At 35.3% G+C, this 12,509-nt stretch overlaps 1 non-coding gene across 1 annotated transcript; it reads left to right on the top strand.

The window, feature by feature from the left end:
* The first annotated feature begins 8,852 nt into the window (after window positions 1-8,852).
* On the top strand, window positions 8,853-8,957 carry LOC122492534. Its single transcript, XR_006299706.1, has one exon. It is a non-coding gene; the product is annotated as a small nucleolar RNA U13 (small nucleolar RNA).
* Window positions 8,958-12,509: the final 3,552 nt, after the last annotated feature.

Here is a 12,509-nt window from a genome sequence, read left to right as displayed (position 1 = left end):
GTGTTATTTTTTCTCATTTTTTTTTAAATAAGAGAGACTTTCCCATATCTGTCATAGAATTTCAATACAAATATTTGAAATTATTTTCGTAGATACAAATCTCACTTTAGTGCCTGTTGAATACACTGCATCATTCAATGTAACTCAATCTTTTAAGATTGAGGATACGCAACAGTTTTTTTTAAACAGAAAACATAAATGTTAACTATGTATTAGTGAATATTAAATTTAAAAAAATCCAGAAATTATAAATTATTTTATCCCACAAAAAAACAAATGTCTCTTAGCTTGTGTGATTCTCTGTTTTACTCCTAACACCACTTTTAGGTGAAGCCAACCCACGCAAGTAGACTCAAAGAGAGAAATATAAATATCAGTTACATTCAAATGGCTGTAACTTGCACACAAAAAATGGGTCACCAGGATAAAAATTTCTAGGTATTCTAAATACAATATTCTTTAGAGCTATATCCCATTTTTTGTCACCTCCCCCATTCCTATGTTGAAGTCCTAAACCCCAGTAACTTAGTATGTGACCTTATTTGGAGAAAGCACCTTTAGAAAAGTAATTAAAGTGATATGAAGTCATTAAGGTGTGAACTTAATCCAATATGATGGGTACTTATAAGAAGAGAAGATTAGCCAATTAGAAAAAAGGGCAGAAGATATGAACAGGCATTTCTCCAAAGAAGACACACAGATGGTCAACAGATGCATGAAAATATGTTCAGCATCACTAATCATCAGGGATGTGCAAATCAAAATCCCACAATGAGGTATCACTTCACATCTGTCAGAATGGCTGACATAAAAAACACAAGAAACAACAAGTGTTGTTGAAGATGTGGAGAAAAAAGAACCCTCTTGCACTGCTGGTGGGAATGCAAACTGGTATAGCCACTCTGGAAAACAATATGGAGGTTCTTTAAAAAATTAGAACTTGAACTACCATACGATCCAAAAATTCCACTACTGGGTATTTACCCAAAGAATATGAAAACACTAACTCAAAAAGATATATGCACCCCTATGTTTATTGCAGCATTAATTACAATTGCCAAGTGTGCATCAATAGATGAATATGCTAAAAAAGCCATAAAAAAGAATGAAATCTTGCCATCTGCAATGACATGGATAGAGCTAGAGAATATTATGCTAAGTGAAATGTCAGTCAGAGAAAGGCAAATACCAAATGATTTCACTCATATGTGGAATTTAAGAAACATAAATGAACATGGAGAGAGAGAGAGAGAGAGCGAAAGGCAAACGAAGAAACAGACTTTTTTGAAGGGAACAAACTGATACTTACCAGAGGGGATGTGGGTGGGGATATGAGTGAAACAGATGAAGGGGATTAAGAGTACACTTATTATGATGAGCACTAAGTAATATACAGAATTTTTGGATCATTATATTGTACACCTGAAACTAATATAACACAGTGTTAACTATAAAAAATAAACAATAGAAACAATAAAAAGAAGACATTAGGACACGGACATGTGCAGAGGGAAGACCTTATAAAGACACAAGAGGACAGCTATCTAGAAGCCAAGGGGAGAGACCTCAGAAGAAACCAAATCTGCCAATACCTTGATGTTGGCCTTCTAATCTTCATAACTGTAAGAAAATAAATTTCTTTTGTTTAGGCTACTCAGTCTGTGGTATTTTGTTAAAGCAGCTTTAGCAAACAAGTTTACCAATACATGGAAGACACTAGATAATATAAACATCAAATTTTATATAAACACCCATTATTGTCTACATAGAGTCGGGCCAAAGTCAGAAGGGCAAGATACCAGGATATGGCGTATCAGGAAAGCAGGGTGATTTTAACCCAGCTCTACATAACTCAGATTATTTCACCGACAAAATATATATTATGTATGTATACATATATTCACATACACACAAATAGTATTTCAATACATAATGAGATATACATGTATAATATATATAATTAATATGTATATAATCTATACATTGAAATACATAGTTCCATGCATATTTCCTTTATATTTTTTTCACAGAAATATTGAATTGTATTTATAAATACCCATACATACCCATGTATGGGTATTTATACATACCCATATGTATAAATACATGCATTTTCCCCCCATATTCTGTTTATTTTTTCACAGGATCCTAATGATCTCTACATGTCCTCTGAATTTACTGGTTTTATGTGTTCTGTTACTACTAGCCAAACTCGATACGCTCCCCCATCACAACATACCCCCTCTCAAGCAATTCTGCCTTTTTACATTTTGCTGTTCTGTTTTATCCTGCATCAGAGTTTTGAAGTTTCTAGATATTATTGGTTTTCCATAAAATGTCATTTGTGACTTTTCCTTTTCCTCTTTCTTCTTTTTCAAAAGGCTAATTCTTACAAAACTTTTAATAATATAATTTTCCCCCAGCTCTTTATTTTAACCAAATGTTGCTAGAGGGCTTTTATAAGGATAAGCCCTACATTTTTTAATCAAAAATATTTTAAAGTTAAATAATAATTCATTGTATTTATACTTTTAAGTTCACATATCTTTCCCACATTAGCATGTTGGTAATGAATCTGTGTGGTAAATGTGAGAACATTCTCAAAACAAAGCAAAATAATACAGCAGAAATTTGGAGATCTATTGAAGGGGGGAAAGATAAGAGACACTGAGGCAGAGCATAGTAAAGATGACCAGACGAGATGCTTCTAACACATTTTTTAAATAAACAGACATTTAGGAAATATTTATGTCTAACTGTTGAGTATTCTGGTGAATACATATCACTTACTTAACTTCCAAGTAAATAAATTAATAGATAGATAATTAGTCATTAAGTATAGACAGACCTAGTATTGTGCTTGATATGTGAAAGACATATTTAAAATTGTTCAGGGATATTCAACTAATGTGCCCAGTGATAAAAAGACTTCTGACGGAAGCATCAGTTATATCTAGAAGCAAAAATAAGTAATACAAGACCCATACTGCCTTTTAAGTTCAACATTATGGTCCCTCAACCAAATAATTTGTATTATTACAAAATAATATTTTAAAACAGACAAAAAAGAATATTCTTCCAAAAAGAACTTTCTTCTTTTTTTTTTTTTAATTTTTTTTTTCAATGTTTATTTATTTTTGGGACAGAGAGAGACAGAGAATGAACGGGGGAGGGGCAGAGAGAGAGGGAGACACAGAATCGGAAACAGGCTCCAGGCTCTGAGCCATCAGCCCAGAGCCCGACGCGGGGCTCGAACTCATGGACCGCAAGATCATGACCTGGCTGAAGTCGGACGCTTAACCGACTGCGCCACCCAGGCGCCCCAAAAAGAACTTTCTTCTGATAATGAATGTCAAATTCATAGTTAACACCGTTCAACATGGCTTGATGGTATATTCTGTTTATAACTATAGTCAAATCATTTAATTGCCATCGAATATTTCATCTATCTTTCTTGAAAATTCCTGTGGTGTAAAATGTAATTTGGCTTGAGAAAGTTTGCGATAGATTAGAATATATTCATACTTTTAGAAGAGCTAAAAAGCATTAAAAACAAAACAAAACAAAACAAAACAAAACAAAACAAAACAAAACAAAACTCTGGGAGTGCCTGGGTGGCTTAGTCAGTTAAGCATCTAATTCTGGACTTTGGCTCAGGTCACGATCTCACATTTCATGAGATCAAACCCCACATCTGACTCTGTGCTGACAGTGCAGAACCTGCTTAGGATTCTCTCTCTCTCTCCCTCTCTCTCTGTCCCTCCTCTCTCTCAAAATAAATAAATTAAAACTTTAAAAAATAAACACTCTGTTAATACTAGTTAATAAAATAATTGTCTTGAAATGGCAATTTGAGTTTACATTTGAAAAATGTATCGTTTTTAATGGAAGCAGGTTTTCAAATAGCTGGCACATCTTGAGAAGAAATATTACAACATCTTTTAAAACAGAATAATTATATGGGCTTTCTAAAATAAAAATAATTATCTGTTGTCCTTTGCTTTACCATGACACTGGCAGCATGCCAGATGCCTTTTCTACACTCGAGATAGGTAAAACTGATTTTAAAATTTGCATCACCTACTGTGAAAACATTTTTGATCCACTCCATTTAACTCCTTTCCAACTGTAAAAAATTTTAGTTACACACGAATATTTGTAAATACTGTTTCAAATAATTGTTTGTGTTCCTGCACTCTACCAGGAGACGTACGTGTTACGTTAGTTAGTAGACACACAAACTAAATGACATGAGCAATTTCCTTTTTAAAACCCCTCCCGATGACTGATGCCAGTCAAATCCCGAATCCGTACTTCAGCTAAATGTTTTCCATTGAAGTCCACTGGGAGTGAATAGCACAAATAAGAATGTTACTGCTCTCGATGCTCATCTCATTTCCTGTCTACTTTATTCTGCCACAAGCATAATCCTATTACTCCAATAAATCAAGATCTTTTACACAAAAAACTATAATTTGTTCATTAAGGACCCCCTTTAAACACTCCTCCCCCCCTCTTTCGAACACATGACTTATTTTTTTTAAAGATAGGTACACTAACAATTCACTACCTGGACATTAAAAATAATGCGTGATAATTAAGTATTGTCCTTTCACATTTTTATAGAATTTAAGAACAAACATTTTGACAAAAGCTATGCTTTACTGCATGGCATGTTGGTCTGTCATAAAATTATTTTAATTGAAATCAACTGTTTGAGGGACCTTATCCCCCCATAGCAGTTTTTCCATTTATATGAACTCATTTATATCTAAAGTTCCAATGTGGATGGAAAATAGCAATTTAACTGGATTATCTCCCTTTCATTCTTTGGAATACTCTAGTGTTGTCATGAAAATTACAGTTATGTTTAAGCCACTTTTACTATGACTATCTTTTTTAGTAAGTAGTGACAAATGGAAAGTACTCACAGGAAATTGAAATGCTGAAATGAATTGAAAAGTAAGCCAAGGAATTTTAAGAAAATGCTAACACAGAGAGAAATAAATCCCTTTCTAAAGGAAGGATAGTGAATAAATTACATTGACTTCATACTGGCTTTCAGATTGGTTTCAACATTTAACATATCCTTTCAGAAGATAGAACATATAAAACTCTACAGCATTTCTATCCTTTTCATTTGAGCAATATCCGCCGCTAGTCATTATTATTTTAATTTTAGTAAAATAAACCATTAAGTTCCCTCAAGATAAAGTAGCTGCAAATTACTAAACTATCCAGTCTTTCTTTCACAGTAGAATTTCTCTAATTGTTTAGATGGAAAAACCCATCACTTTCATCAAGGAGCATCAAGTAGAGAAAATTGAAGCAAACTTTAATTACTAGTGAAACTTCTCTGTGATTAAAAAATGCTCTTATTCATACTAAATTGAGTTTTCTTAATGGAAACGTTAAGATTTTAATTGTAATTTTCTCTAGTTTGAGATCATGGCATATCTGTGGGAGAGAAGGTGACTGCTTCTGAGCTGTGTTGGTGGATTCACATCTAATCATCCCTCCCAAAAGGGCAATCATGCCATTAACTTTTTGCTCGTAACTCCTGTTGATAAACACATGTAAAATAAATGTTACAACTAAAAATTTCACATCTCGTTATTTGCATTAAATGCCTATGTTATGGTTAAAATTCCCTTCGAACCCCATTTCCTCTATTGCATGTGTTAGAGATGTTGTTGATTTCTCTCAGCCCATGTGCAGGGCCAATGATCCATGCTTGAGCACGGTGAGGAAACTAAACCAATCAGAATACTCGCTATGAATTATCTACTCATATGGGTGGCATACACAAGCTTTCTCTCATATAATCCTAACTTTTTGCCATAGATGAATATGAGGCCAATGAGCAAAGAGAGACAGAAAAGTAGATGTAGAAAAAAAAAATGTGGAGGAAAATCCCTTGTTCTATTTCCAGGGCCCTGTATCTAACCAGACCTGAACGTGATTCACTGATGTTTTTAAACTTACAATTTTATGAAAATAATTTATTACTCTTTCATTTTTAATTTTCAAAAATTTTACTCACTTACTATTGTGAACCGCAATCTATATTAAATTTCGCTCTTTGGTTGGTAAATGATGTCGTTGTTCACCATTTACAAGGAAACGCTGAACTATTTGCAGATGGTGGAATTCAACAAAGGCTATAGGAGTAGTAGATCTCTATCACATGCAAATAGTTGCGTCAGCCTAAGGTCTCAGTGGCTTCTCCTAGAAGGGATTGCTGAATTCTTTTTATGCTGAAGCAAAGTCACAAATTGAAAATAGTAGTAATAGCTCAACTGAGACTCTAGGAAACATAGCAGAAAACTGTTAGGATGCTGGGCGTGGGTTGGTACTGTCTGTAGTCTTCAGTAGCACAATGGAAACAGACTGAATCTCACAGTCCAAAGATTTATGCAGTCAGGTAAGCATTTGGATTTCACTTTAATGATACGGGAGTACATTCCAGAGTAGCAATGGTGAGAATGCTGCTTCTCACCATTTTATACTTACTCTTGTTCCCACCCTTTGCCCTCCTAACACAGTGGGAAGGTTGAAAGGTAATTATTGTCTCAGTGCCTTTAAAATTATAAAGGAAGCAGCACTACTTGTGAATTTCAGGAATAGCGCCATTATTGTTTTTCAGCTCACAAGAGGAGTACAGTCCAATGACTGTATGACCAGATATTAAGAAGCATAAAAGTTTAAATAAAAGTTATTCAGCAGAAAACAAAAATAGTATTACACTATGTTCTTTCAGAGTTCAGAAACTGCCGTCAGTATGGGCATATTTGCGGCTTCATACCTCTTAAATTTTATTTTCAGTAACATCCTCTCATGGAATCCTGGCAGAATATCACAGTATGAAGGGACATTAAGATCATAGGTCTTTTTTTTGTAATGAAGTGATAGATTATCTTATTTCTTTTTGCTTCCTTCCTCAGTATATCACTTTGAGTAAATGTTGAAGACTGTAATAAATTGACATCATATTTTCAAACCCTCTCTTTTATGCTGAAGGTCATTTGGATAGGCGCTTGCCAGTAGTTTCCAATAAGACGGTATTGTCTAGGTAACACTTAAAGTAAAATTTGCCAAGGAGCTTTTTGGGAGGGAGGACTAATGCTAATTATGGACAGAAAAACACAGCTACTTTGAAGTACACTTTTAGAAGATAAAGAATTGCATTATTAGGGCATGTATCATTCTAATTAAGTACTTGTTTTAGTTTAACGTCAAACCTTCTGAAGTATCTAAGTAATACAAAATAAACTAGATCCTTCCTCAATGTTTTAAGAAAAGCTGCAAGCATGGTTAATACTGAATTATTTGAGAAAATAAGAACAACTAACAAAATATATGGTCAAGCGTTAGTAACAATACATGAAATTCTAGATCACGGGTAGAGTGAATTCACTTATTCAGGTAACGGTTGCTCTGTCTTCCAGCCAATCAAATCAGTAAGATCTCAACACACGAATGGAACTGCAGAGACAAACAAGAATCTGAACGTTGGGGTGCCCGGGGGGGGGGGGTTGGTCAGTTAAGGATCCAGCTCTTGATTTTGGTTCAGGTCATAATCTCAGGGCAGTGAGATCGACCCTCACCTCTGGCTCCACACTCCCTCTACTCTTCCCTTTGCCAATGTGCTCTCTCTAAAAGAAAAAAAAAAAAAGAATCTGATTGTTGACTCTGTCAGTAAGTAGCTGTGTGGATGCAGGTGACTTGCTTACCTTCTCTAAGTTTCAGTTTTCTTGTCTGAATAATGGGAACATAATTAGAAAGAACCAATGAGATAGATTATATATATAAAGCCATTTGAACTTCGCTTAGTGACTAAGAAGCACACCTATGACTTGCTGTTCTTATTTCTGTATTATTGTTGTTGTTATTATTATATGCCTATTAATATACAAATCTAAAATAAATATATTCAACGAATGTGCCATTGATCTTCAATCTGTATAAAAGTATGTGTTTATCCACTAAATAGCTTCATTAAGTTCTATGTTGTGTATGTATCATTCATTTTTATAACTACACTAAGGTTTAGTGTCTTCCAAAACTCACATGCTCAAAGAGACAAACATTTATAAATGGATATAAAATAGTATTGAAGAGAAAGGAATTAAACTATGTTTGGAGCCCTGGCTGTACTTCTTCCTAGGTGTGGGACCTTAAGCATCACATGAACTACCTGTGCTTAGGGTGTGCTTAGCATGTGTGAAGCATAGGTAAACATTTTTTTGTAGAAATCCTATCTATATCAATAATTTTGGTCCCCCTAAATTAGCAGGCTGCTACTTTCTGATGCTAGCTGTGCACTACTTAATGAAAGAAATGGCATAGGGGTCATTGGGAGTCTTTACCTTGCCAGGCTACTCTCCTGAAATCAGGGACAAAAATTACTAGGCTGTGGCACATCACTATACATGTGAGTGTCAAGGCCCCTTACAGCATCAGATGAGTTAGGAAAGTGCCCAAAGGAAGGAGGTAGAGACTGGGTCCTATCTGGGGACCAGGTTGGGCTCAGGACTCCGTCCTCAGATGACACCACTGGTATAAACCTGTGGCCGAAGGGAACTTTTTTTGAAGAAGGCATCCATGAGTATAAGACTTCATGAGTCCCAGTGTGGCATGACCCAAAGTAGCAGCCCTGCTCACCTGCGTAAGAGGTCAGTACTTCTCTGAGCAACAGCCTCCTAAGCTATACAATGATAATATCAATACTGCGCTTAATACGTTATCATATGCTTTAAAGAAGCTGTTGTACATATAGTTCAGCACAGTTATATCACTGTAAATACCAAACAGTTTCAAAACATGAAAGCATTTTAAAATCAAACATACAGACCCCTTTGTTGTTCATAAGCATGACGACTGGGGTGTTCATGCTGTTGTGTCCCATGTGCTTCCCTCAAATCTTGTTACGATGTCAGCACATTACCCATCTGATGTGAAAAAAAACCCACAAGTACAGAAAAGTTGGGGCGCCTGGGTGGCTCAGTCGGTTGAGCGTCCGACTTCGGCTCAGGTCATGATCTCGCGGTCCGTGAGTTCGAGCCCTGCATCAGGCTTTGTGCTGACAGCTCAGAGCCTGGAGCCTGTTTCAGATTCTGTGTCTCCCTCTCTCTCTGACCCTCCCCTGTTCATGCTCTGTCTCTCTCTGTCTCAAAAATAAATAAACATTAAAAAATATATATATATATTTAAAAAAAGTACAGAAAAGTCTACAGAAATCAAACTTACAGGAAGGTCTACCCATTGGAGTGCTTACTGACTCAGTCAGTGGAGCATCTGACTTTTGATCTCAGCTCAGGTCTTGATCTCAGTATTGTGGGTTCAAACCCTGGGTTGGGTTCTGTGCTGGGAGTGAAGCCTACTTAAAAAGAAAAAGAAAAGAGAAGAAAAAAAAAAAGTCTACCCACAATTCAATTGTTTATTCCTGCATCATAATCACATGCTGTTTTATTTATAAAAATCCTAAATCATAGATAAAAACTCCCCATTGCCTCTACCAATGCCCAATACATTTTGAAAATAAACTTTAAACATTCTACTTAAAAAAAAAACACTTGAGAATTTGGAAATTCACAAACTTAGTGTGAGTCAGAATCACGTGAAGAGCTTTTTAAACGATGGCTGCGATTCAACATTGGAGTTCATTTTTCCATGGGCAGGACTTAAGAATTTGCATTTCTAACAAATCCCTAAATTGATTCAGATGCTGTTGGTGTAGGGACCACGCTGTTATGAGTTATTCTGATAACAGCATCGCTGCCCCATTTTTTGCTTTCTATTTGTTAGTCATTTCTAGATTTTTCCAAGTTTGTAATGGGGACAGTTACTTTCATCTATTTAACAAACCTCCAAAATGTTTTAGAAACTAATTCCCTCTATTGCACACTCTCCATCATTCTGGGTTCATTGCTTTAATTACTTCTATATATAAATATATGATAGTAAATTTATAAACGTATACATCCAGATAAAATTATATAATATTTCACAAATATCAAAATATATGTGACCAACATTCTTCATTCTTCATGAATTTGACTCAACATGAAAACAGTATGATAGTTGAAGGCGATAATTTTATCGGTGTCTTTTAATTGATCAGTGCACTCACTTCATTTTGGGGTTCTGAAGCATTCGATCACCTTTCTCCCATGACTTCATTCCTGTCAATATTATCATTAGTAGGTTTCTTGTTATTGATTTGGCCTCAGTAAGTAAGTACATAGAAGCAAGAATATTACAAAATATTCACAAATAAAAGAGCTTTATTCAGGAGCACTGTAACAAACACCTGAGGTCACAGATGTTTTAAACCAATATGCTCCATTGCTATACTGGTTACTGTAGCAGTACAGGGTAGGCTGCCCCAAAATGTATCACAATGGCATATTGATCATTTCGAATTAAAGTTGTCTAAGAAACGGTCAGTGCAAAAAGGACACTCTGACCTTCCTTTGCCTCCAGAGAGCAGGAATAAATCCCCCAGGTGAATGTTACCTTTTCTGTACGGGAAGGTAAAGAGGTATCATTAACACCAGAGATAGGAAATTAGAGCTGAGAAGATTATAAACTAAACAAACCATGTTACTTTTACTAATTTACTACTGCAGCTCAACTTCGGTTTAGGATCCTTACTATTTGAAGCTCCCAAACAAAAAGTTTCCTTGTCCTGGCACATCTTCACAGATTTAGGTCTCTGTCTAAAATGTATAAAAGCTGGATGCCTTGGTCATTTCTTCAGGTCTCAACTGTATTGTTTGGACTCCACGCACGTGTCATGAGACTTTGGTTCTTTTCTCCTGTTCATCTGTTTCCTGTCGATTTAATTCTTAGAACAGCTACAAGAACCTTGAAGAGTGGAAAACTTTGTCCTCCCCAAAGCATGCTAAAAGTAGAATTTACCTTGATATTAAGTGTGTTTGTATATTTTTGAGATCTCAGTGTGAGGTCTTTGGAGATATTAAAATAATAGATTAAAAGCACTTGAGTATTTGGTATTTGTTGCCATATTTTGTAAAAATTTTCCCTGAGAGGGGCACCTAGGTGGCTCAGTTGGTTAAACATCTGACTTCAGCTCAGGTCATGATCTCACAACTTGTGGGTTTGAGCCCCACGTCAGGCTCTGTGCTGACAGCTCAGAGCCTGGAGCCTGCTTCAGATTCTGTGTCTCCCTCTCTCTCTGCCCTTGCCCGGCTCGCACTCTGTCTCTCTGTGGCTCAAAAATAAACAAACATTAAAAAAAATGTTTAAATTTTCCTTGAGATAATGAACATCTGTATTATAAATAGTAAGTAAGTAAGTAAAAAAATAAACAAACAAAACTTGACCTTCTGCACAATAAATGAAATTTAGGAACATCATTGCATTTAATAGTTTTTTTACAGAATTAAATTATTTTTGGGTCTTTTAGTCTGCCTTTCTAGCAGTGTCTTCCTTTTTCCCCTTCTGATTCCCTAGCTTCTCTTAGGGGTTCATCTGAGTCTGGAATGCTGACAAGCATTCTACCATCAAAACACAGCAGCCTGAGGTGTGTAGTTTGCTAAGTTTAATCACTATTTATTCTACCTATTGACCATGTGGGTTGTATACTTACTCAAAATATTGTTTAAACTAATCCAATCAGAGTGCTTCTCCAAGCTTTTGTTAGTAAATTTATGATATTTCTTCTTTCTTGCATGGTATAAAAGCAAACAAATGAGGTCTGTTAGTAGTGAATTTTCCACCAAAAGGGAAGCCAGTCTGAAGATAAAACCAATTGCCAGAGCAATATGAACTAGGTCTTATGTAGTGTTTCTGAACCACTGGTTAAAGGCTTAATTGAAGAAACCTCTATATGTAATAGTATGTGAACCAACAAATTATTTAGTTGTTTAGTGAGCTTAAATTGCTTAATATTACATGAAAAATAAAGGACTTTATATATATATAACGATATACAGTATATCGATAGATACATACGGTATATATAACGGTAGAGAAAAAAACATACAGTATATATGACGATAGAGAAACAAACAAGATTTTAAAGTTCAACGTATGTTCTATGTACACTTTCAATACATATTCAAGTAGGAATAACACGCATAAAAGTGAGCTGTGCAACACTGCTGCATTTAAAAATATATTTGAAGTTTATGCCTTACCACATTCAAAAATTCTAAAATTATTTGGGCTGGCTTGCACTATCAAAGTCAGAATAACCGCACAGTTAGCATAAAACTTCCAATGTAAACTCAGAGCTAGTGGAAAAGTGTCAGAGAACCAAATATGAAGTTATAAAATTACTTTCAATTTTGAAGATTTGAGGACAAAACATGTTGCACTGTCTGAAAAACACATGGCATTAATTTGAAGTCAGTCTTTCTCCTGCTACTAACTAGGTGAGGACTCGTCACCAAGACACCGTGGTATCATTAGACCAGATGCCTTTTTTATAATCACTTACTACAGGTTTCTAAAATAAACAGTCCAGTGAGGTAGCTGTTAAT

The sequence above is a fragment of the Prionailurus bengalensis genome, chromosome C2 (assembly GCF_016509475.1).
Source record: "Prionailurus bengalensis isolate Pbe53 chromosome C2, Fcat_Pben_1.1_paternal_pri, whole genome shotgun sequence".
Lineage (NCBI taxonomy): Eukaryota > Metazoa > Chordata > Mammalia > Carnivora > Felidae > Prionailurus > Prionailurus bengalensis.
Note: the sequence above shows the minus strand (reverse complement) of the source record. Positions and strands in the feature narration are given on the sequence as shown.